Here is a 27,152-nt window from a genome sequence, read left to right as displayed (position 1 = left end):
GCTATACCAAAACATAGACCTACGTTCACAATTTTTGGTGGAGAATTTTTGCCGACTACTAAGAACCTACTTACTTACTTAGTTGGCCCACAGAACATTTGTTCCATAGACCGAACTAAGAAAAGATCTCCAATCCTCTCTGTTTTTCGCTTCGCTTTTTGGAATACCGCGCCTTTTCATTTCTTCATCCACTTGTATGCTCCATCGAAGCTTAGGCCTCCCGAATCTGCGTGCACCGCCATGTGGCATGTATTCATACACCTTTTTAGCGGGTTTATCATCGTTCATTCTTATGATATAGCCTAGCCAACGCAATCGTTGCATCTCGATACGTTTAACTATATATATTCATGTCTTTGTGTAGCTGATATAGATCGTGGTTCATACGATGTCAATATTCACCGTCAACGCAAATCGGCCCGTAGATCTTTTGAAGAATTTTCATCTCAAACACACCAAGCACTGCCTTATCTGCTTGCGCAAGTACCCATGCTTCGGAGCCATAGATTAGCATGGGTAATATCAGCGTTTTGTATAGTGTTATTTTTGTATGACGAGATGTGGCTTTGTTTTTAAATTGCTTATTTAAACCATCTGTAGCATCTGTTGGCCAATACAATTCTTCTTCTTATTTCACAGGTAAAACAAATGAAAATCTAAAAATTGGCACATGGAATGTGCAGAGCCTCTACGAGGCTGTTAAACTCGCCAACACTATATCGGAAATGGAAAGACTAAACGTCGATATCCTCGGAATAAGTGAGACATGGTGGCCCAAAAATAGAGAGTTCACTTCTCAAAACATGAAAATTTACTACTCGGGCAATAATAATCAAAACCATAGGAATGGAGTAGGAGTAATTTTAAAAAATGCAGTCGCGCAATTTGTTGCGGGCTTCATCCCGAAATCTGATCGATCTTTACTTCTTAAATTAAAATGCAAGCCTATTGATATAAACATTATTCAAGTATATGCAACAACTGCTGATAAAAGCTATAACGATATCGAAATTTTCTACAACGAAGTCGAGGATCTATTAAAAATGACAAAGCCACACGAAATAACTATAATTCAAGGTGACTTCAATGCTAAGGTAGGAGGAGAAATAGTTCCTGGAATAACAGGACTATATGGACTAGGTGAAAGGAACGAAAGAGGCGACAGACTAGTTCAGTTCTGCCAAGAACATAAAATGAATATAACTAATACAATGTTCTGTCTCCCCCCAAGAAGGCTGTACACTTGGAAATCGCCCCAAGATCGAAAAGGACATATTATCGTCGGTTTTAAAAACCACAATCTACCCAGGAGCGGACGTTCCATCAGACCACAATCTCCTGATGATGAAGCTGCGAACAAAGATTTCTGTAATGAAGAAAAGAAAACAAGCATACAAAACCGGATAAACCAAGAACTGAACGAAGTCAATAGAGAAAATGTTGAAAGCATATGGAACGATGTAAAGAGCAAACTCAAACCCATAGCAGAAGATACTCTCGGATATTATAAACGATCTAAAAACAAGGAATGGATGACACAAGATATATTGAACTTGATGGACCAGAGAAGAAAATATAAAAATATTAATCATGAATTATATTGGGAGCTGAATAGGGAAATTCAAGCTTCCATACGCACTGCAAAAACTGAATGTCTAAAAAACCAATGTCTGGAGATTGAAAGACTAAAAAACTACACGACGATTTCAACCTCCATCGAAAACTAAAAGAAATTGCCGGTGCATACCGAAAGACGTCATCAAATGTATTGTATAATAAAAGCAAAAAACCTTTATTTGACATTGATGAAAAGAAAACTTTATGGAGAGACTACATAAAAGAAGTATTTACGGACGACACCAGATCAATCTTTGAGCAGCACTCCCAGCAACATCTATCAGGAACAGCAATAAGTAGAGTAGAAGTAGAATCTGCAATAAAGTCGCTAAAAGATAAAAAAGCGTGCGGCCCAGATGAGATTCCCTCTGAAATTTTAAAATTAATAAATCATGAAAACATGGATCTCTTAACAAAATTATTCAACAACATATATGATACAGGCCTATACCCACAGGAGTGGTTAAAATCGACATTTATTACCATCCCTAAAAAAAGTCACGCTAAGACTAATTAGTCGTAGTTCAGACTAATTAGTCTTATGAGCCATGCTCTAAAAATATTCCTTAGAATTATTCATTCAAGAATATATCCGAAATGCGAAAGGGTAATGGGAACGTCTCAGTTCGGCTTCAAAGAAGGCATGGGTACCAGAGAAGCCCTTTTTTCCATAAACACTCTGATACAAAAATGTAGAAACGCCCAAAAAGATGTATTCCTATGTTTCGTTGATTATGAAAAGGCCTTCGACAACGTACTACATGATAAACTGATAGACATTCTTAACTCAATAAATATAGATGAGAAAGAAATACAATGTATAAAGAGTCTATACTGGCACCAGACTGCTCAAATTGAGGTAAACGGAGAAATGACGGAAAGTATAGCTATATCCAAAGGAGTCAGGCAAGGGTGTATACTGTCCCCACTGCTTTTCAATATTTATTCAGAACAAATATTTCACGAATCGATAAATAGATTGCGAAATGGCATCCATATAGGCAGTACGGTTTTAAACAACATTAGATATGCTGATGGCACAACTCTAATGGCACATAACATATCCCAACTTCAGAACCTTGTGGATACACTCTCAACTTGCAGTGAAAAATATGGCTTAAAAATTAATATCCAGAAGCCAAAATTTATGATTATAAGCAAAAAACAAGAACACAATAACGCCATATTAAAAATACACAATTCAAACATACAGGGAGTTAAGACTTTTAAATATCTTGGAGCTACAATTACCGAACAATGGGACTCCTCGAAGGAAATAAGATGCCGAATAGAGTTGGCGAGAGATGCATTTTTGAACTACAAGCGAGTTTTTACCAGCCATGACGTCAATCTTGAAACGAAGACTCGATTTGTCAAAGCATATGTGTGGTCAGTCCTACTGTACGCAATGGAGGTGTGGACAGTGAAATCTGCCGATATTAAAAAGTTAGAAGCCTTTGAAATATGGATATATCGGCGAATATTAAAAATTCCTTGGACTGCTCATGTTTCAAATGCTGAAGTATTGAGGAAAATGCATTGCGAAAGAGAACTCATCACAGCCATAAAGAGAAGAAAAACTGCTTATTTTGGACATATTATGAGGAATCAAAAATATAAATTATTACAAAATATAACCCGCATAAAAATTGAAGGAAACCCCATTAGAGGAAGAAAAGAGTTAACATGGATTGATAACATCACGGAATGGACTGGTATTCGAGATGTCACAAATCTATTAAGCATGGCGAGAGACAGAGAGGGATTTGCAGATTTGATAAATAATGTATGAAAACAAATAATGTATATATGATAATTGTAATTAAATTGTATTGGTAGCTTATATTCGGAAAACGAATGTGCAAATAAAGAAGAAGATTTCACAACTGATGTTGTTTGTTGTGTTTATGGCAGTGCCGAGGTAGACGAAGTCTTTAACTACCTAAAAATTATAGGTACCAACTTCCACAGTTGGTCCGAGCTCTACGGACACTTTGCGCGTCGACACCATCAATTTGGTTTGTTCGCCGTTCACCGCCAGACCCACTTTTGCAGATTCTCCTTCATAAAGGTATCGACCTTCCTAAAGGTATCAGTTACTTCCTTTACTGATCGTCCTATGATGTCTATGTCATCAGTATAAGCAAGTAACATGTGACTATTGGTGTAGATCGTGCCATTTCTTTTGATATTTGCATCTCGTCTTACCTTTTCCAGCAAAATGTTAAATAGGTAACACGAAAGGTTGTCTCCTTGTCTGAAACCTCGTATGGTACTGAACTGTTCGGAGAGGTTCTTTCCAATTTTAACTGATAACTTAGTGTCAGTTAAAGTCATTTTACAAAGCCGGATGAGCTTTGCGGGGATACCAAATTCAGACATTGCATGGAATACCTTTGATCGGAGGAGACTGTCGAAAGCTGCTTTATAATCGACAAAAAGGTGATATGTTTCGATCTTGGGTCTTCTGCAGGATTTGCCGCAGGGTAAATATCTGGTCAATGGTGGACTCACCCAGGTCTAAAGCCACAATGGTATGGTTCAATTATTCCGTTGAACATTGGCTTTAGTCGTTCGAACAATATCCCTGACACTATCTTATAGGCAATAGGGAGAGGAAGACTTATGCCCCTATAGTTGGCGCATACGGTCTTATCTCCTTTCTTGTGGACGGGACACAGGATGCTCAGGTTCCAATCGTCGGATACGCGTTCTTCCTGCCAGATGGTGCTAACTAGCTGATGCATACAACTTATCAGGGCGTCGCCTCCGGTTTTAAACAGCTCGGCTGGTAAGCCATCGGCTCCTGCTTCTTTGTTATTCTTCAGCCGGTTGATTGCTGTTTTTACATCATCTGTGGTATCATCGTCTTCGGTACTATTGGATACCAGCAGATTGGAAAAATGTTCCTTCCATATCCTGAGCACGCTATCTGTATCTGTTACCAGATTACCTTGCTGGTCACTACAGGACTCCTGTAACAGGAGGATGTGCCTGTTTCAAAGCCATCTGTTTGATGTTTCACTCTTTGGTAGAATTTTCGGGCTTCATTCTGGCTCCTGTACATCTCGATTTTTTCACACTCCATTTCTCTCTTTTTCTTGCGGAAAAGACGTTTCTCTTCTCTCCTTTTCTCCCGATATCTTTACGCTACGCGCTACGCGTTGCTACTGATTGTAAAGTAGCTCTATAGGCCGCATTTTTCTCTTCCGTAGCAGCACGACACTCTCGGTCATACCATGGATTCCTTGGTGGAGGTCTCTGGTATCCAAGTACTGATTTTGCGGTTTGCATGGAGCGTTCAATGTTTTGCCATTGTCCAGATATGTTATCGGGACGAGGAGTGCTTTGATTAAGCAGTTGGGCCAGTTGAGTGGAATATGCTGTGGCTATCTGTTGTGTTTGCAGCCTATCGATGTCCAACTTCCGCGTTGTGTCTGTTCGTGCTTTATTTGTAACGTTTAGACGGGTACGTATCTTTGCTGCAACAAGGTCCTAATCAATGTTTGCGCCTCGGAACGATCGTACATCCAACACGCTCGATGAATGTCTTCCATCTATCACAACGTGGTCAATTTGATTTCTTGTTCTTTGATCTGGCGACAGCCAGGTGCCCTTATGAATATCGAAATGCTTAAATCTGGTACTGCTAACTAACATGTTTCTTGCAGCTGCAAAGTCGAGGCTGATACCATTGTCAGATGTTTCACTGTGGAGACTGAATTTCCCGACTGTTGGGCCAAAGATATTCTCCTTTCCAATTTTGGTATTAAAATCGCCTAGAATAATTTTAATGTCATGGGCAGGGCAACGGTCATTAGTTTCTTCTAAGCGCTCGTAAAATATATCTTTGGTCTGTTCGTCCTTGTCTTCAGTGGGAGCATGAGTGCAAATAAAGCTGATGTTGAAAAATGTTGCTTTTAATCGAATTGCAGCGAGTCTTTCATTCACTGGGGTGAAGCTGGATACCAGATGTTTTAGTCTCCGACTAACTACGAATCCGCAACCAAACTCATGTTTTACGTCATGGCAGCTACAATACAGTGCGTCACCTGTAGGTGTTGTTGTAACGCCTTTCCCAAACCATCATATTTCCTGTATGGCAGTAATATCGGCCTTGTACTTTTCAAGTACGTCTGCCAATGCGAAGACTGCACCTTCTCTATAAAGGGTGCGAATATTCCAGGTGCAGATTTGCAGATCATGGTCCTTAAAATGTTTGCGGAGTTCGTCAACTTTAGAGGGGTTTGTTTTTCTGTTCTTTCGTTTTTTCATAGTAGGCTGTTTTTTTCTAGGGGAGCGTTACTAACCCGACGCCCAAACCCAAGTTTTTAACGTTCTTATGGGTGAACGCGCGGCACATGTTAGCTCACTACCTTTAACGGGTGTTAAAGGCAGTTCCCCAGGTGACACCATGGGGAGGTCAGAGTCCACTTGAGATGAAAGAGGGATCAAGGTAAATCCTGGGCTTTGCCATATTAAAACTGGTCAGAACCGTTTCTTGGTATCTTCCATCCCCTACGTCACCCACTACTTCTTCATCTTCTTTATTTGCAAATCCGTATTCGGATATTAGCGATCATACAATATTTATTATTACAGAGTTATTTAATTACATATTATAAAGTTAAAATATTTCATTCAATTATAGCTAGTTCTCTGTTTCTTGCGGCGCTTAAAAGGCTTATTTCATCTTGGTGACCTGTCCATTCCTGAATGTTTTTCATCCATGTTATTTCTCGTCTTCCTCTTGGTCTACTAACAACCTTTAATTTCAAATTATAGCTGCTTCGTTCAAAAATATGTAGCTTAAGCCCTCAAAATTCCGAAAATCAGGATGTACCGTTATATGTTGTCTATACTGAAACATGGACCTGTGTTCACAATTTTTGGTGAAGAATTTTAGTGACTACTAAGAACCTTAAATGTCAAATAACAGCTAGTTCGGTCAAAAGTTTAGCCAAATTCCCCCAAATATCGAAAATCGGGAGGTACCGTTATATGGGGGTTACACCTAAACATGGACTTATGTTGAAAATTGTTGGTGGAACATGTTTGTGACTACTGGGAACCTTAAATGTTTAATTATAGCTAGTTCGTTCAAAACATGCAGCTACATTCCATAAAATTCCGAAAATCGGGAGGTACAGTTATATGGGTGCTATACCAAAGCATGGTCCTAGCTCACAATTTTTTGGTGGAGAATTTTGATGACCACAGGTAATTCGGTAAAAAAAATTCAGGTAAATTCCACGAAGTATCGAATATCGGGGTTATATGGGGCTATAACAAAAATGGTCGTAAGGATTGTTGTGACCACTGAAAAGCTCATAATCCAAATAGCAGATAGTTTGATCAAAAAATTTAGCTAAATTACACGAATTTTCGAAAATCAGTAGGTACGATTATATGGGGCTATACCAAAACACGGACTTATGTTAATAATTTTTGGTGCAGAATTTTTGTGACCATTGAAAACCCCAAAATTCAAATCAAGGTAAAAAAAGTTAGCTAAATTCCACGAAATACCGAAAATCGGGAGGTACGATTTTGTGGGGCCTATACCAAAACATGGACCTATGTCCAAAATTTTTGGTGGAGAATTATTGTGACAGTTGAAAACCTCAAAATTCAAATAACAGACAGTTCGGTCAAAAAATTTAGGTTAATTCTACCAAATGCCGAATATCGGGAGGTACGATTGTATGGAGGCTATAGCAAAACATGGACCAATGCTCAAATGTCAAATAACAGATAGTTCGGTCAAAAAATTTAGCTAAAAACCTCAAAATGCCGAATATCGGAATGTGCCGTTGTACCAAAAAATTTAGCTAAATTCTGCAAAATACCGAAAATCGGTAGGGACGATTATATGGGGGCTATACAAAAACTAGGGCTATGTTCACAATTTTTGGTGAAGAATTTATGTGACCACTAGGAACCTTAAATGCCAAACTACTGTTAGTTCGTTAAAAAATAAGATAAATTCCTAAAAAAATCCGAAAGTCGGGAGGTCCCTTTATATGGGTTCTATACCAAAAGTAGCTCCATGCTTTTGCTGACAGTTTTTGGTGGAGAAGTTTCGTGATTGCAAATGTCAAATTACGGGTATTTCAATCAAAAAATTTAGCAAAAACACTCAACCTACTGCAAATCGGGAGATGCCTTTATATGGGGAGCTATACCCAAACATGGACCCATGTTGAAAATTTTTGGCGGACCATGCTTGTGACTACAAAGAAAATTGTCATTTAAAATTTGAAATTTAAAATTGCAACTGGTTAGGGCAAAATGTGGAGCTAAATTCGACAAAACACCGAAAGTTTGGAGATTCCTTTGTATGGGGCCTATACCAAATTCATGGTGCTATGAGTGACCTCTAGGAACATCAAATGTCAAATTAAAGCTAGTTTGGTAAAAAATGTTGCTAAATCTTCACAATAACAAAAATCGGAGTGATTGCAACAGACGGACATTAGTAGATCGTCTCAGAATTTTATCCTGATTAAAAATATATACACCACCGTGCTCTTGAAGCAACTTTAAATGGAAGGTGTTTACACCTGGGAAGTTTTTACGGATTCTGAAACTACAATGTTCATAAATAGGAAAAATCAAAAAACGCCGGAGCGCTTTTTAAATAAATCGCGGTTAAAGTTCACATTTTTAGGATTTTTAGGTTTCACGATTTTGCTTGGAAACCGCAAGTCCTATCGGAGTAAGACTAAAGAAAATATTGTAGTTATGAAAATTCTCTACAATAGTAGCCTTTATTGTATTTTCGTAAGTTTTACCGTTTTTGAGTTATAGAAGTTCAAATTTGGACACTTATAAAAATGTGTCATGACTACAATTTCCCAACTTATACTTATATATCTCAAAAATGGTATAACCTAGGAAACAGCTACGAGGGACAATCTTGTAGAGAATTTTTACAGCTACAGCATTTTCCTTAGTCCCTTTCCGATAGGACTTGCGGTTTTCAAGCAAAATCCTGAAGACCTGAGAATAAATCTGAATGATTGATCGGAACTTATCTCAAAAACGGTAATATTATGTAGGTCATTGTAGTTTCAGAATCCGCAAAAACTTCCCAGGTGTAAGCACCTTTCGTTTAAAGTTGCTTCAAGAGCACCGTGACACTTCATATGGTCGCAAATGATTATTTCAATGCGTTGAAAACGGAAAAACAAAATTAATAAACCCTCCTTACCATGATGGAGGGTATAAAAATAGAGTCGATCGATCGTCTTTCGTCGAAGTACTTATCAAAATCTCCAAGGACCTTAGATTGGGTCTTATTTGTATATTGATCCAAGGAGTCACATGAGAATTGCCAAATCGACAGAGTGACTAGAAGAAGTTTTCTATTTCCAATCGCTTGGGACGACAATTTTTTTTTCACCCACCATAAATTGATGTTGACAGACGCCGCCTATGTCTTTTTGCCCTTGGAAACTGAGACTACAAACTCCTCCATTGACGTATACACTGTCACATAGCAAATCAATACCTTAACCATTGCCAACACCAAACAGTTCCCTTCCCGGTATAGGATCAGTGAACAAACAGCGGACCATTGTTGTATTTATACCTTGAAACAGCAGGTGCTTTAACATGAAACCAATGAAAGAACTCACCGATACATACATGCACGTGCATACATATGAACACAGATGAATATACTTCTATATGGGTCGGGTAGGAATTTAGGAAATATGTTTGCAATCAGCACATTTCAGAAATGTAAACCATTATTGACAACTTTTTTCGGCTGTGGCAAACCGTCTCAAGAAATATCGCATTTCCTGGTGTCGTACTACGTTTGATACGTCGTATTTAAAAGTTAAATAAAATTCCTACTAATAACATTTATACCATACACTACTACTTGTGGACATCAATCACTCGGCGGCCGTTTCTAGGCATCGGATTGACTCGAAAGAATCTTCGACCAGGGCCGTGACATCAATAATTATGTGCTTTTGCTCTTTTAGGGATGGCAATATATAACGAAATGTCTACTCCGAGCTATTTTCAACAGGCTAGTAGACGTACATAAGCGGGAAAAGTGTCAAGCAATTGAACATTTTTACATGTTCACACAATGGGTGACGAAGGGGATGGAAGATACCAAGGAACGGTCCTGACCGGCTTCAACATGGTAAAGCCCAGGATTTATCTTGGTCCCTCTTTCATCTTAACTGGACACTGACCTCCCAGTGGTGTCACTTGGGGAACTGCTTTTAACACCCGTTAAAGGTAGTGAGCTATCATGTGCCACGCGTTCACCTATAACAACGTTAAAAACTTGGTTTTGGGCGTCGGGTTAGTAACGCACCCCTAGAAAAAACAGCCTACTATGAAAAAACGAAAGAAAAGAAAAACAAACCCCTCTAAAGTTGACGAACGCCGCAAACGTTTTAAGGACAATGATCTGCGAATCTGCACCTGGCATGTTCGCACTCTTTACAGAGAAGGTGCAGTTTAGGCATTGGCAGATGTACTTGAAAAGTACAAGGCCGACATTACTACCATACAGGAAATACGATGGAACAGGAAAGGCGTCACAACAACACCTAAAGGTGACGCACTGTATTATAGCTGCCATGACACAAAGCATGAGTTTGGTTGCGGATTTATAGTTGGTCGGAGATTAAAACATCTGGTCTCCAACTTCACCCCCGTGAATGAAAGACTCGATTCAATTCGATTTAAAGCAAAATTCTTCAACATCAGCTTTATTTGCGCTCATAGTCCCACTGAAGACAGGGACGAACAGACCAAAGATATATTTTACGAGCGCTTAGAAGAAACGTATGACCGTTGCGCATGGCATTAAAATTTTACTAGGCGATTTAAATGCCAACATTGGAAAGGAGAATATCTTTGGCTTAACAGTTGGGAAATTCAGCCTCCACAGTGAACCATCTGACAATGGTATGAGGCTGATAGACTTTGAAGCTGCAAAAAAACATGGTAATTAGCAGTACCAGATTTAATCATCTCGATATCCATAAGGGCACCTGGCTGTCTCCAGATCAAAGAACAAGTAATCAAATTGATCATGTTGTGATAGATGGAAGACATTCATCGAGCGTGTTGGATGTACGATCGTTCCGAAGCGCAAACATTGATTCGGACCACTACCTTGTTGAAGCAAAAGTACGTACCCATCTAAACCTTGCAAATAAAGCACGAACAGACTGGACGCGGAAGTTGGACATCAATAGGCTGCAAACACAACAGATAGCCACAGCATATTCCACTCAACTGGCCCAATTGTTTAATCAAAGCACTCCTCGTCCCGATAACATATCAAGACAATTGCAAAACATTGCCTACTCCATGCATACAGCAGCAAAATCAGTATTTGGATATCAGAGACCTCAGCCAAGGAATCCACGGTATGACCAGGAGTGTCGTGTTGCTACCGAAGAGAAATATGCGGCATATAGAGCTACTTTACAATCAGTACCAACGCGTAGCGCCCGAGAGAGATATCGGGAGAAAAGGAGAGAAACGTCTTTTCCGCAAGAAAAAGAGAGAAATGGATAAGCGGGAGTGTGAAAAAATCGAGATGTACAGGAGCCAGAATGAAGTCCGAAAATTCTACCAAAAAGTGAAACATCAAACTGATGGCTTTGGAACTGGCACATCCTCCTGTAGAGACCAGCAAGGTAATCTGGTAACTGATACAGATAGTGTGATAACGATATGGAAAGAGCATTTTTCCAAACTGTTGGTATCCAATAGTAGCGAAGTTGACGAAGATACTACAGATCCAATCCCAGAACATGGTATTGAATGTATACCACCCGGCCAAGATGAAGCAAAGACAGCAATAAACCGGCTGAAGAATAATAAGGCAGCAGGAGCTGATGCCCTACCAGCCGAGCTGTTTAAACCCGAAGGCGATACGTTGATAAGGTGTATGCATCAGCTAGTTAGCTCCATCTGGCAGGAACAACGCGTACCCGACGATTGGAACCTGAGCATCCTGTGTCCCGTCCATATGAAAGGAGATTAGACTTTATGCTCCAACTATAGAGGCATAAGTCTTCTCCTTATCGCCTACAAGATTTTGTCAGGGATATTGTGCGAACGACTATAGCCTATGATCAACGAAATAATTGGACCATACCAATGTGGCTTTAGACCTGGCAAGTGCACCATTGACCAGATATTTACCCTGCGGCAAATAATGGAGAAGACCCAAGAGATGCAGATCGACAGCTACCATCTTTTTGTCGATTATAAAGCAGCCTTCGACAGCCCTCTACGTTCAAAGGTATTCCAAGCAATGTCTGAATTTGGTATCCCCGCAAAGCTCATTCGGCATAGTAAAATGACTCAAACTGACACAAGATCTTTAGTTAAGATAGGAAAGAACCTCTCTGAAGAGTTTTGTATCAAAATAGGTTTCAGGCAAGGAGACAGCCTTTCGTGTGAGGCAAATCTCAAAAGAAGTGGCACAATCTACACCAATATCCACATGTTACTTGCTTATGCTGATGATATAGACATCAAGGGACAATCAGTAAAAGAAGTAACCGATACCTTTATGAAGGTCGAAGGAGAATCTGCTAAAGTGGGTCTGGCGGTAAACGGCGAGAAGACCAAGTTTATGGTGTCGACGCGCAATGCGTTCATTGAGATCGGACCAACTGTTGAAGTTGGTTCCTATAATTTTGAGGTAGTACAAGACTTCGTATACCTCGGCACCGCGGTAACCGCAACAAACGATATCAGTTGTGAAATAAAAAGAAGAATTGTATTGGCCACCAGGTGCTACTTTGGCTTAAGTAAGCACTTCAAAAACAAAGCCACAACTCGTCAAACAAGAATAACGCTTTACAAAACACTGGTACTACCCATGCTGATGTATGGTTCCGAAGCCTGGGTACTTGCGCAAGCAGATAAGGCAGTGCTTGGCATGTTTGAGAGAAAAATTCTTCGAAAGATCTACGGACCAATCTGCGTTAACGGTGAATATCGGCGTTGCATCCACCACGAGCTGTATCAGCTATACAACGACATCAGTATATTTAAACGTATTGAGATGCAGCGATTGCGTTGGCTAGGCCATATCATAAGAATGAGCGATGATGAATCCGCTAAAAGGGCGTATAAAGTCGGCCCACATGGCGGTGTATGCAGAATTGGCAGGCCAAAGAATAGATGGCGCAAACAAGTGGATGAAGAGATGACAAGGCTAGGTATTCCAGAAAGCGAAGCACTAAATAGAGAGAATTGAAGATCTTTTCTTAGTTCGGTCTATGGAACAAATGTTCTGTAATGGTTCAGCTAAGTAGGTAAGTTTAACAACAAAATATATTTAATGTGTAATGTCAAAACAGGTTCTTCAATGTTTTACAGATTTTTCAATTTGTTTAATGGTAAACGAAAGTTGGAGAGGATGAAATATTCTGCAGAAGTGCTGAGTACAAAGTGTAAGTAAATGTTATGGAAAATTACTTATCTTTTTATTTTATTTCAGGTTGGAATTCATTTAGAGGCCATTGAGCAAATTGAATAATGACTAAGTTCAAAACAAAGTGGTCTATATATATTCAGCAACGACAAGGTACAATCCAATGGCCATTATAGCGTCTTTAAACACAACTTCGCTTACCTAGTCGCTCAACTTGTCGTGCACGAGTTTTGCGACATTTGTGTGAAAATGTCGTCGATGATACCAAAGGGCTGTCGTCAGGCCGTCTTCAATGGATTGGGTACAACTTTTAACATACATTGCAGACAATTTCAAACTGGGTAAGTCTTCATTTAAACGTATACATATATCCTCCTGTGCTTGTGCAACAATAATTTCCCTTTATTATCAACCCACCATCATAACTTCCTCAAAAAATTGTGTATGGAAATTCTCAAAAGTCAAAACGTTTGCTTTATGCTTCTGTGCCGTTGTGTCCGGTTAACAAAAACAGGCGGCTTTTGAAAATTAACAAAAACAGCTTGGTTTAAAATCCTTGTGGAAATCAACCCGGACACTTGTACAATAACAGCAGCAGCAACAACAACAGCACATCATCATACACGCACACACACACTGCTACATACAGACATTACTCACCTGAACGTAACAATTTTGGAAGCTATTAATTGAAACTCAAGCAAAAACATTTGTCCAGAAAAAATATGACCACTGATGTGTGTTTGTGTAGTGGTGAGAATGAAACAAGAAAAAACTTCACAGTTGAAAAACAATCTTAAACGGTAGGTCAACAAAATTGGCCAATATTTAACAAGATTTAATTATTGTCTAGGTTAATGAAGTGAAACATAGTTTTTTTCCTCGTTTACTTTCAGAGAATTATTATTTGTATTGAGATGGTGATAACATCTTCGGGGGTTTCATTGTGAAAACGGAGTAAGGTGTTAAGGGGTTTAAATTTAGGGTTTTTTGAGTTGCACTTTAATGTCACTGGAAATTATATATTTTAAAAACTGTTGTGACTGTCTTTAATGTGACGAGCAACATTGTCCTTTCGACAATTACTTACATATTTGGCCATTTAACCGACATTTGTCTTTTAAGCCGAATTAAAAAAAGATTTCCATTCCTCTATATATGTTGCTTTATTTCTCCAACTTGAAATACCGCGTATTTCAATCTCGTCTTCCACTTGTTTACTCCATCGAATCCTTGGTCTTCTAGTTGTGCGTGTACCGCCATGTGGCCCGTATATGTACGCCCTATTAGCGGGTTCATCATCGCTCATTCTTATGACATGGCCTAGCCAATGCAATCCTTGTACCGGGATACGTTTAACAATACTGCTATGGTTGTATAGTCGATACAGCTAGTGGTTCATACAACGGCAATGAATTTTTCTTTTTATACAACAAACTTGGAAAGGAGACAATGGTATGAGGCTAATAGACTTTGCAGCTGCAAGAAACATGGTAGTTAGCAATGCCAGATTTAAGCATCTCGATATAATAAATCAAATTGATCACGCCGTGATAGATGGAAGACATGTTGGATGTGCGATCGTTCTGAGGTGCAAACATAGACGCGGACCACTACCTTGTTGCAGCAAAGGTACCTACAAGATTAAACGTGGCAAACAATGTGCGAACAGACACAATATGGAAGTTGGACATCGGTAAGCTGCAACCACAACTGATAGCCACTGCATATTCCACTCAACTGGCCCATCTGCTTAATCAAAGCACTCCTCGTCCCTATGACATATGAGGACAGTGGCAAAACATTGCCCACTCCACGCAAACAGCCGCAAAATCAGGAGAGAGGAGAAACATATTTTCCACAGAAAAAGAGAGAGATGGAAAAGCGGGAGTGTGAACAAATCGAGATGTACAGGAGACAGAACGAAGTCTGAAAATTCTACCAAAGAGTGAAACATCAAACTGACGACTTTGGAACAGGCACATCTTCCTGTAGAGACCAACAAGGTAATCTGGTAACTGATACAGATAGTGTGCTAAAGATATGGAAAGAGCATTTTTCCAAACAGTTGGTATCCAATAGTTGCGAAATCGACGAATGTACCACAGATCCAATCCAAGACGATGGTATTATCAGCAGGAGCTGATGGCCTACAAGCCGAGGTGTTTAAAACCGGAGGCGACACGCTGATAAGGCATCAGCTAGTTTGCTCCATCTGGAAGGAAGAACGCGTGCCCGGCGATTGGAACCTAAGCATCCTGTGTCTCGTCCATAAGAAAAGAGATAAGACTTTATGCTCCAACTATAGAGGCGTAAGTCTTAGATAGACATCATAGGACGATCAGTAAAAGAAGTAACTGATACCTTTATGAAGGTCGAAAGAGAATCTCTAAAGTGGGTCTGGCGGTAAACGGCGAGAAAACCAAGCTGATGGTGTCGACGCGCAATGCGTCCATTGAGATCGGACCAACTGTTGAAGTTGGTTCCTATAATTTTGAGGTAGTACAAGACTTCGTATACCTCGGCGCTGCCGTAAACACAACAAACGACATCAATTGTGAAATAAAAAGAAGAATTGTATTGGCCAACAGACGCTACTTTGGATTAAGTAAGCACTTTAAAAACAAAACCACAACTCGTCAAACAAAAATAACGCTTCACAAAACACTGATACTACCCGTGCTGATGTATGGTTCCGAAGCCTGGGTAAAAATTCCTCGAAAGATCTACGGACCAATCTGCGTTTGTGGTGAATATCGACGTCGTATGAACCACGAGCTGTATCTGCTATACAACGACATCAATATAGTTAAACGTATCGAGATGCAGCGATTGCGTTGGCTAGGCCATATAATAAGAATGAGCGATGATGAACCCGCTAAAAAGGCGTATAAATACGGACCGTTTGGCGGTGCATGCAGAATTGGCAGGCCAAGGAATAGATGGCGCAAACAAGTGGATGAAGATATGACAAGGCGCGGTATTCCAGAAAGCGAAGCACTAAACAGAGAGAATTGGAGATCTTTTCTTAGTTCGGTCTATGGAACAAATGTTCTGTAATGGGCCAGCTAAGTAAGTAAGTACACCAAACACTGTCTTATCTGCTTGAGCAGTACCCACGCTTCGGAACCACACATTAGCATAGGTAGTATCAGTGATTTGTAAAGTGTTATTTTTGTTTGATGAGATGTGGCTTTTTTTAAGCTGCTTATTTAAGCCAAAAAAACATCCGTTGGCCAATACAATTCATCTTCTTATTTCACACATAATGTTGTTTGCAGTGTTTATGGCGGTGCCGATATTATACAAGGGGAACAAGAAAACTTTCTGGCCTAGGCAACACGCAGTTTCGCCAGGCGTCAATTGACATTGTTTTTTTGGAAAGTTTGACAGTTTTTAGCCTAAGCGTACTCAGGACAGTTTGACATGCAACCCTGTTGTGGGTTGTTTACAGTGACTATAAAAAATCACTTTGCAAAAAAAAAAAGGAATTTACTTGTGAACATTTTTATCCGATATTTTTTCACAACTTTCGACGTGGATAATCACGGCAAGAGTACATCGATCAAATTAAATCTTTGTATGTCGATAAAGGACCATCTTATAGCACTATGAAAAACTGGTTTAATGAATTCAATCGTGGCCGACACTCGTCAAAAAAACGAAGGTCATGAGGGTCGCCCAAAATCGTACGTTGTACAAGAAAAAATAATACAATAAATGCAAGATCGCCATGTTATATAGCGGGTGATTTAGGCACCTTTGGACATTTCTTCCACCAACTAACTTCTGATATTGTATGAACACTTGGCCGCAAAAATGGATTTTTCTCGATAGATCCAGCAAAATTGGTCAATCGCTCTTGTAGATTGGCCCAAAGATATTGTGGTGCTTCAAACGACATTTATATTTATATATCGTCACAGACGACGAGTTTTGCATTTATGCTTAGGAGCCCGAAACAAAACCCGAATCGACCGTTTGGGTATTCGAAAGCGAGCCAAATCCGACGAAAGTTGTTCATGTAAGAAGCACTTTCAAGCACATGCTCGCCTGTTTCTTAGGAAAAAGTGACAGTGTGGCGAATATACGGCTTGAGAAATGTTGGACGGTTAATTCGGAGTGTTACACTACGACTTCTTTTCCTGAAGTCTCCTGAGAGAATCGAAACACGAACAAGAGAAGTCGAATCGTTCTGTGTCATATCAGTGCGAGCTCTCACACATCGATTTAAACCAGCGCACACTGGTCGAAATCACTGATCAAGTCAAAAAATCAAATTATAAAACTGAGAAATGTTTTCCATTGTACCCATTACAGACACTCTGTTGACTAATAGATTGTTTTTACTTTGTTGTTGTTGTAAATATTCTCTCAGCTATTCAATATCCAATGCAAGAATTTTAGCTGCATCAGATTTTAAGAAAATTGATGCAAAATATCTAACTTCATACTTGCTAATTGTTAAATAAATTCTTAATGAAACAAGTAAAAAAGTATCAGCCAACTTTGCTGACAGAGATATACCCTCGAATATAATTCAGAATTTTGTGCTCCTTCTTGGACATTTGTAAATGAAGTGGACCTTATTTTGGGAGTCATATTTTTTCGCTAGATATCGCGCCCATTAGTCATTTCAGTCGGTCATCGTAGAACTTTTGGATCAGTATGCCAGGAAGCATGAACTTGCCTACGGAAAGCATAATATCGCTATAAACAGGACGACAATGAGCAGCATCGGTATCATTTCCAAAGTATATTCGAACATATCTTAAACTGCACTTATACGCAAATGTTGAGCTTTTGTAGGGGAAGTACCTTAAAAAGAGGAGTTATATGGGCCAAGGTAAACTACATTTAGACAACATATTAAATATTAGGAGATCCAAAGTTTCGACCAAATTGGTTGCACCGTTAAAGAGATATAGTGAAGAATATTTTATTGGGGGAAGTACCCAAAGTTGTGCACCGGTATTGCACATCTTCGAACTGAAACTAAGTTGGGACAAAATATGACGAAGAACAAATTTTTGACCAAATCGGTTGATCAGTTCGAGAGTTATCGAACTCTGCAGCCACTACATATGGTGCCATAGGGATTTTAACCGAAGGAGTGGACCAATTGAGTCCATATTGAAACCTCATCTAAGTCTGGTAGAAATTTCACAATGTGCAAAGTAGATGGGTCACTATCTTCAAGACTTGTCGTGCGCTGAAATTTTCCGAACATTTTCGAACTTTTGTGGGGGAGGTGCGGAAGGAGTGGATCGATATAATCCATCTCCGAACTTAAACTAAGCTTGGACAAAGTTTGGACGAGAGTTATAGTGCGCTCAAGCCAGTCAGGCAGGCAGACGGATGGACATGGCTTAATCAACTCCAAATTGTCTGAAAAGGATTTCGTCCAAACATATTTGGGGCCATCGAAATAATGAGGCACATTTTGCTGTATGAAAGTGAACATATCTTCGTTAGCATAAATGCTGAGGGTATAACTAAGCACAGTTTATTTTAAATTAATAGATGTAGATGTAAATTAAATGAAAAAATTGTTTGGGGCTGGAGGTGCATAGTTAAAAAGCAATAAATTTTTAAAACTAATTATTTTCTTGTGTTTTTTAGCGTAATATTCTTTTGTTAAATGGAGCGTAACTACAAAAGTCCTCTAATGTCCAGTCCAATTCTTTTTTCGACAAATTAAATAGGACTTCCTGGATTCAGTATAATCGCATTCTGGCTGCAAATAGCTGCAAATCTTGTTCATAAATGAATGGAAAATGTAGCTTAAATCTCCAAAAATACCAAAAATCGGGCGGTACAGTTATATGGGGGCTATATCAACACGTTGGCCTATGTTCACACTTTTTGGTGGAGAAGATATATAACCACCGAGAACCTCCAATAAGTGACCTCTAGAAACCCTAGGTACCAAATTGCAACTAATTTGTAAGGAAAGGAATACCTAAATCCTCAAAATACCGATTATCAGGAGGTGCCGTTATAAGGGGACTATACCAAGATCAAAATTGGCTAAAACCAACAATGTATGGAAAATATGGCGGTATTGTTCTACGGGCACTATGGACCTATGCCGATAAATTTCTACAATATCGTGGTATATATCTATATTCCGAATTTTCAAAATACCGAAAATATGGTATTGTCTATTTTAAAAAAGGACCGATAAAATCTATCTTCAATAAAAATTTAATTCTTAGAGGCATCCTTGGGCATTTATTCCAACAACTAACATTTGATATTGCATGAACGCTTGGCGTTCATGTGTTTTCTCGTCGGATCCCGTGTTGGTCGGTGCAATAAATTTCGAAAAAGTACGCGGTGCTTCAAAGACGGTGCGTCAAAAGACGTTCACGGTGCTCTTGAAACAATTTTAAATGGAAGGTGCGTACACCTCGGAAATTTTTGCGGATTCTGAAACTACAATGTTTATAGATGAGAACAATCAAAAAACAAAAAAAAATCGTCGGAGCGCTTTTTAAATAAATCGCGATTTAAGTTGACATTTTTAGGGGTTGTTTAGGTTTTCGCGATTTTGCTTAGAAACCACATTTCCTATCAAAATGGGACTAAAAAAATGTTGTAGATATGAAAATTCTCTACAAGATTGACCTTTATGATATTCTCGTCGGTTTTACCGTTTTTGAGATATAGAAGTTCAAATTGGGACAATTCAAATTCAATTCTGTATCGCCCCCTTATAAAACAATGTCATGATTGCAAATTCCCAACTTAAACTTATATACATATATATAAACAAATCTTACAACTTAGGATAAGATACTTAAGCCAATCTTGTAGAGAATTTTCACAGCTTTAAGATTTTCTCAGGTCCCATATCGATAAGGCTTACCGTATTCAAGCAAATTCGCGAAACCCTAACAAAAAAAAAACTAAAAATGTAAACTGAGCTTCCTTATCTCAAAAATGGTACAAGCTGGGATCAAATGATAAACGTCAATCCTCTAGAGAATTTGCACAGCTACAACATTTTCTTTAGCTCCATTCCGATTGGACTTGCGGTTTTCAAGCAAAATCGTAAAAACCTAAAAAACACCTAAAAATGTGAATTTTGACCGCGATTTATTTAAAAATCCCTACAGCGATTTTTTCTTGTTTTTGGATTTTTCTCATCTATGAACACTGCTGATTCAGAATTCACAAAAACTTTCCCTGTGTAAGCGGTTTTCATTAAAAGTTAGTTAAGGCACACCCTTCATGACATTGTTTTATAAGGGGGCGATACAGTCAGTGCATTGTCCCAATTTGAAGTTCAGTATCTCAAAAATGGTAAAACCTACGAAAATACCGTAAAGGTCACTCTTGTAGAGAATTTTCATAGCTACATTTTCTTCAGTCTCATTTTGATAGGACTTGCGGTTTCTAAGCAAAATTGCGAAAACCTAAACAACCTCTAAAAATGTGAACTTAAATCGCGATTTATTTAAAAAGCGCTCCGGCGATTTTTTTTTGTTTTTTGATTGTTCTCATCTATGAACTTTGTAGTTTCAGAATCCGCAAAAACTTCCGAGGTGTAAGCACCTTCCATTTAAAATTGTTTCAAGAGCACCGTGCGTTTATAAGGTGGATCCAGGTGACGAATCACGAAACTATGCGTACGAGCCCGAAAAATCGCATCAATCGCCACTAGATGCTGTGAAAGCGTTTAAAAACCGTGTTTTGGAGGTGTCTCAATCAAGTCACTGTAAACAACCCTACACATGGTCGTATGTCAAACTGTCCTAAGTACACTTAGGCTAAAAACTGTTAAACTTTCCAAAAAAAAAAAAAAAAAATTACAAATGTCGCCTGGCGACTCTGCGTGTTGCCTAGGCCAGAAGGTTTCTTATTGACCCTCGTATACCATTAAATGGCATTTTTTATTAAATTATCGAAAAGCTTCGTTCTTCTACAGACCCGTTCAAAGTCGTAAGAGTTATATAATTTTCATTAAAAAACTCTATCAAAAATTTTGAGGGTTTTGTCTAATGTTCAATAGACATCGAATTGGCATTTTGTGCAGATTAAGAATATATATACACGGGTCATACATTTTTACAAACATCGAAAATACCGGCTGACAGTGTCCTTCACCGAGTGCATTCAAGTTTTTCGTTGCAGTTATTTCCTTTATGTTGTCATTAAAGGAGTGTTTACACTACTCATCAATGTCATATGACCTAAAATTTTCCATCGTTATACAGTCGTCCATGTGTGCAATATTGGAGATTTTACTTACGCCATTTAGTTTTTGCGTCCACATCAGCAGAAATGCAGTGAAATTACCGGTCCACATTGTCTGTATGAGCAGATATGGAATGTTTTTATTTCGTGTCATATGAAATTGATGGCTAGTGTAAACACCCCTGTATTATAAAAATACAAAGAATGGGAGTATGTAATAAAACCAAAACCAAAAAACGCTTGATTCTGAGATCCTTCATTACAATATCCGGAATGTCATTTCACGAATAGGATCGGTATTTTTAAACGTAGAATTTTGATTTTTAAAATTTGAAGCAGCATGTATTTTAGCATTATGTATAAGATTCAATTAAAAAAACGAATTCAGATCTTTTTGGATCTACGTCTTTAGGCATTTATGGTGACTATATATAAAATTCTCCTTATTTTATATCAATCATGACAGAGTCTTCGAACAAAAACATACTGCTCCGGAACGGCTTGACCGAATTTGATAAAATTTTGTACGTAGAGTCTGCAGATCTGAGGTCTGTCATTAATATTTGTTTTGGAAGTAGAATACCGCGCTCACGTCCATTTTTAAAAACTTTATAATTGCAGATAATATATTTGAATTTAGAAGTGGGACTACAAAAATGCAAGTACATTGATTTCGTTACTTGGAATAAGTTATATATCATATTTTTAAATACAGTAAAATATCTTTAATTCCAACTATTACTTAAAAGTATTTTTTATGAAATACTGAGATTTTTCCGAATTTACAATATGAATGAATTTTGAATTGTGAAGATTTCCTGTCTAAAATCGAGAGTTTTAAGAAGAATTTATAATTAATTCAGTTTGAAAATTTTACTGAAATTTTAAACAAATATGTTATGGAAGTATCAATACTTGCGATTTTCAGGTAGGATTTACATACAGAAAAGGCTCGGCGAAGAGCCAGAGATAGTTTACCAGAAAAACACAAACAACGGGCCAGCAACGCGGACCGGGGTCAGCTAGTATCTGTATATTATTCACTCCCACATTCCAGCCATCTCTTTTTCCTCCGGATAAAGCTGTTCATTTGTCAAAGTTGATATGAATTTAGTTTTTATCATAGCTGCTTTATTTGGCCTCCGTAATGAAAGGATTTAGCATTTTGTTCATCCACAGATTGGATATCTCATAGTATCTATAGTAAGCAGCTTTAAAACTCATATTCAAAACTGATATTTTATATTCATACAAAACTAACTGTGTGTTATTTAAATGCCACTCAGTATGTGGTATGGTAATTTCTACAATTTCCAATATTCCAATTTCCTTTTGATTTTCAGTATTCTCTTCCCTTGACATTGCAAAATTACAAAGCGGAAGTGTTACCACTTCTCAAAGTTATTGTGTGACATGACATTCAATTAATCTCACACCATATGTTCCGGATATTTGTAATATTGACGTACAGGTGCACACACTCTCTCTCTCTTTGGTAGTGTCCCTTTCATTTACACATACGACAACTTCAAACATACAATTCACATACACATCCTTGGACACACTTAGGTATACATAACAAAGAGATGTAACAGCATCAGTGTTGCCATTTGTGAAGTTGTTTATACACCCAAGCTTAGATCTAAAAATTAAATTTTTACGTTGATAAGGTGAAATATCTTCTTCGAAAATTTTGAAACGATTTGACCAAGTAAAAATAATCAAAAAAAGTGTAGGGAGAGTGTTAGGGATTTTCAAACAATTTTATATGCTGATATTCTTCAGTTCAAATTATTCTACATGATCAGGACTTTAACATTATAGGATGTTCGTGATGGCGTTCTAGAGGCATATGATGAGTGAGAGAGTTAAGTGCCACCTTAACGACAAGTTAACAAACGCAAAGGGAAATTTTATAAAAAATAATATACTGTCTCTCTAAGATGATTCAAGATACAAATTCGTTCGAATTACTACCAAACTTCTGTTGCCGTAGAAAAATTTTGTTTGATTGAAAAAGAAAATGAATGAAATATTAAACCAGTAAGGAAAAGATCAAAGTCGGGCGGAGCCGACTATATGATACCCTACACCATGGATACAGGATACAACATGGAATTATTACATAATTTCTCTTCAGTAATGAAAGGAGGAGAAAAACAATAGATTTATTGGACGCATTTCATGTTTCCGGTACATATAACGGGTTACGAGTTAATTAGATGTGAAAGAAGATGCACATACATTAGAAATCGGACTGATTTTTATCCTAATAATTTATTAAAATCTTAATATATAAAGACCGCTCGCTATCTGTCCGAATTTCATAATAAACAAATAAAAAAAGTGTCAGTCGGCTTTGCCGACAGAGATATGCCAATGTGAATTGAAAATTTCATCTACTGTCAGATCGAATGTATTTTCTCTGTATTATGTGGCCTTTTTTGGAACATTTGATTTATTGGACATATGCCGACGAAAATGTGGATTAAAGTGCAAAAGTGTTGCAGAGGAATGGATCGACATAGTCCATTATGAAAGTAGATCTTATGTTGGAAGTCATATCATTTCAGTAGATATCGCGCCCAGTAGTCATTTCAGTAGGTCATCTATAACTTTTGGACCAGTATGCCAGGAAGCATGGACTTGTCTACGCAAAACATAATATCGCTGTAAACAGGTATACATTTCCAAAGGATCTTCGAAAAGACCCTAAACTGCACTTAGACACAAATGTTGAGTTTTTGGTGAGGGAGGTACGCTAAAGATAGGACCGATTTTAGAAGTTAAACTAAATTTGGACAAAATATTAAGAGAACCACAGTTTGGACCAAATTGGTTGCCCCGTTAAAGAGATATCGTGCATACGATTTAAGTGACATTTTTAAATATTCGAACTGAAACTAAATTTGGACGAAATATGACGACGGCGAAAATTTGGACCAGCCACTTCATATGGTGCCATAGGGACTTATTACAACTTTCGTGCTGTTTTCTCAAGAAGTATGGACTTGCCCCTGAAAAAACTTTTAACGTCGTATGCAGCGAATGCAAGTTGCTTCAACAAAAATCAAAGTGATTCTAGAGCAGGTCTTAAAGTGAACTTATCCGAAATTTTGTGTGGGAGGTACCCGAAGGAATGGATAAATATAGTCCATATTCGAATTTGATCTATATCTGGTAGATATATTAGGATGTGTAATGTATGGACCAAATCGGTCACTTCCTTCAAGAGTTATCGTGCGCACACTTTTTCTGAAAACTTTTGAACTTTTGTGGGGGGGTGGGGGGGGGGGGCATCTGAAGGAGTGGATCGATATGGCTTATCTTCGAACTTAAACTAAGTTTGGCCAAATTTTGGACCGAATCGACATATCCGTTCGAGAATTATATTGTTCTTCAATCATTACACACGGTGTCATATTGGTTTTTTACAACTTTCTGGCTTTTTTCTCAGGAAATATGCACTTGCCCCTGATGAAACTTGTGTCGTAGTATAGGGGGCAGTGAATGCAAGTTGTTACAACAAAAATCAAAGCGATTCGAGAGCAGGTCCTAAACTGAACTTTTCCGAAATTTTGTGTGGGAGGTACCCAAAGGTGCATATTGGAACTGGATCTTTGTGTGGTAGAAATTGTATGAAAATATGGACCACATCGGTTACTCCCTTCAAGAGCTATCGTGCGCACAAATTTTCTAACAATTTTTTAACTTTTGTGGGGAAGGTACCGGATGAAGTGGACCCATATTGGAACATAAACTAAGTTTGGACAAAATATTACGAAAGCCAAATTTTGGACCAAATCGGTTGATCCGTTCGAGAGTTATCATGCGCACCAGCCAGACGGACGGACATGGCTTAATCGACTCCAAATTGTCAGAAACGGATTTCGTCCAAACATGTTTTGGGGTCTAAAACCTATAACGAGTGGTTTTACCAAAGGTTGAGGTTAGCTCAGCCGCTGCCAGGGTCGACTCAAGGACCCACAAACCTTAAGTAAGATGAGACACGATGGAACTGTGCTTCAGAGTTTTATTTATATAATTTCGTAAACATAAGTTGCAGATAGTATGGAGATTAGTTGATGTTGTAGTATACATATGTTGGTAAAGTTGGGGAACAGCTTTGGGTGGAATCGCTTCGAATTGGTCGGGATAAAGTAGGTGGTAATCGTCGGATACAAGATGGGGTTGGTCGTTGACAGTCGGTCGATAACACTCGGCTCGGCAATAGTGAAATCGGCAATCTTCTGATCGTCAACCCTCGCTCGGCAATACTCGGATTGGCAATGGGTCGGTAGTACCCATTGTTAGGATATTGCACGGCTCGGCGTTATTTGAATTGCTTTCGGATCGGTAGTCTTCTGGGGTTGATTTCGGCTCGGTAGTCTTGGGGTGTTGAGTTCGGCTTGGTAGTCTTCGTGTGTTGAGTTCGGTTCGTTCCTATTCGGATTGCTGTTCTGTAAAAAAAAGAGTCGGATATAGTTAGACAACGGAGCGAACGAGTCGCAAGGAGCGAACAAATCGCAAGAAGCGAACAAATCGCAAGAAGCGAACAAATCGCAAGGAGCGAACAAATCGACAAGGGCGAATGAATCGACAGGAGCGAACAAATCGACAGGAGCGAACGTATCGCAAGGTAGTCTTCGGTTGTATCGAATAGGACTGCGGACAATGCCACACGTCTCTTTCACGTCGGTTAACGCCAGCACTCGATAAATTCAGCGACGAAAACTAAACATCTTATCCATCTGGGTTTACGGAGTGAATGAGAATTATTTGTAAGGCGAGACAACCAGGAAATACACTGAAGTGTAAATAATGTATGAATGGAGTTGTAATTATGCATGAAGTTGGGATTATGCATGCATTGATAAGGTAGTTTTGTATTGATACTGGAGGTAATATCAGAGGGGCGGTTTGCAATGTAGCGGTCACGCTACAAACCATTATTTGGATGAGGCACATTTTGCCCGTACGAAAGTGTATATACATAAATGCTGAGGGTATAAATATATATGGGAGCTATATTTAACAATTCTGTCACACATTCCAATTTTAGTCAAAATTGGAGATACCTACATTGCCTGATTCGTGCATCAAATATATTAAATCGTGCCAAAATATATGGGAAACGATTTCAATATAACTTGAAAAACTTATTTCAAGACCAAATTTGTTCACACATTTCAAATTTCACCAAAATCAGACGGAATTTGCGTGTTTGGTGCACCAAATACCTTAAATCGGGTGAAAATATATATTCAAATCTGAATCGATCTCAGTATTATTTGGCAAACTTATTTCTAAATCATATTCCGTCACATGTTCCAGATTTCTTCAAGATCGGACAGAATAAAATCGGGCGAAACTATATATGGTATATCCAAATCTGAGCCGATTTTTCCTAAAATAAATATCTTCTCCATTTTTTATACCCTCAGATATATGCTAACGAGGGTATATACACTTTCATACGGCCAAAATGTGCCTCATCGTATATTTGGACGAAATCCATTTCAGACATTTTGGAGTCTGTCTGGCTGACTGGTGCGCACGATACCTCTCGAACGGTTGAACCGATTTGGTCCAAAATTTGGCCTTCCTAATATTTTGTCCATACTTAGTTTACATTTGAAGATGGGCCATATCGGTCCACTCCTTCCGGTACCTCCCCCACAAAAGTTCGAACATGTTCGGAAAATTTGTGCGCACGATAACTCTTGAAGAGAGTAACCGATTTGGCCCGTACTTTGCACATCGTAAAATTTCCACCAGACTTAGATGAGGTTCCATTATGGGCTCTGCCGGTCCATCCCTTCGGGTACCTCCCACACAAAATTTCGGAAAAGTTTAGTTTAGGACCTGCTCTCGAATCGCTTTGATTGTTGTTGTAGAA

This window comes from Musca autumnalis, unplaced genomic scaffold (assembly GCF_047663935.1).
Source record: "Musca autumnalis isolate F117 unplaced genomic scaffold, ASM4766393v1 scaffold_3, whole genome shotgun sequence".
Lineage (NCBI taxonomy): Eukaryota > Metazoa > Arthropoda > Insecta > Diptera > Muscidae > Musca > Musca autumnalis.
This window is presented reverse-complemented; position numbering follows the sequence as displayed.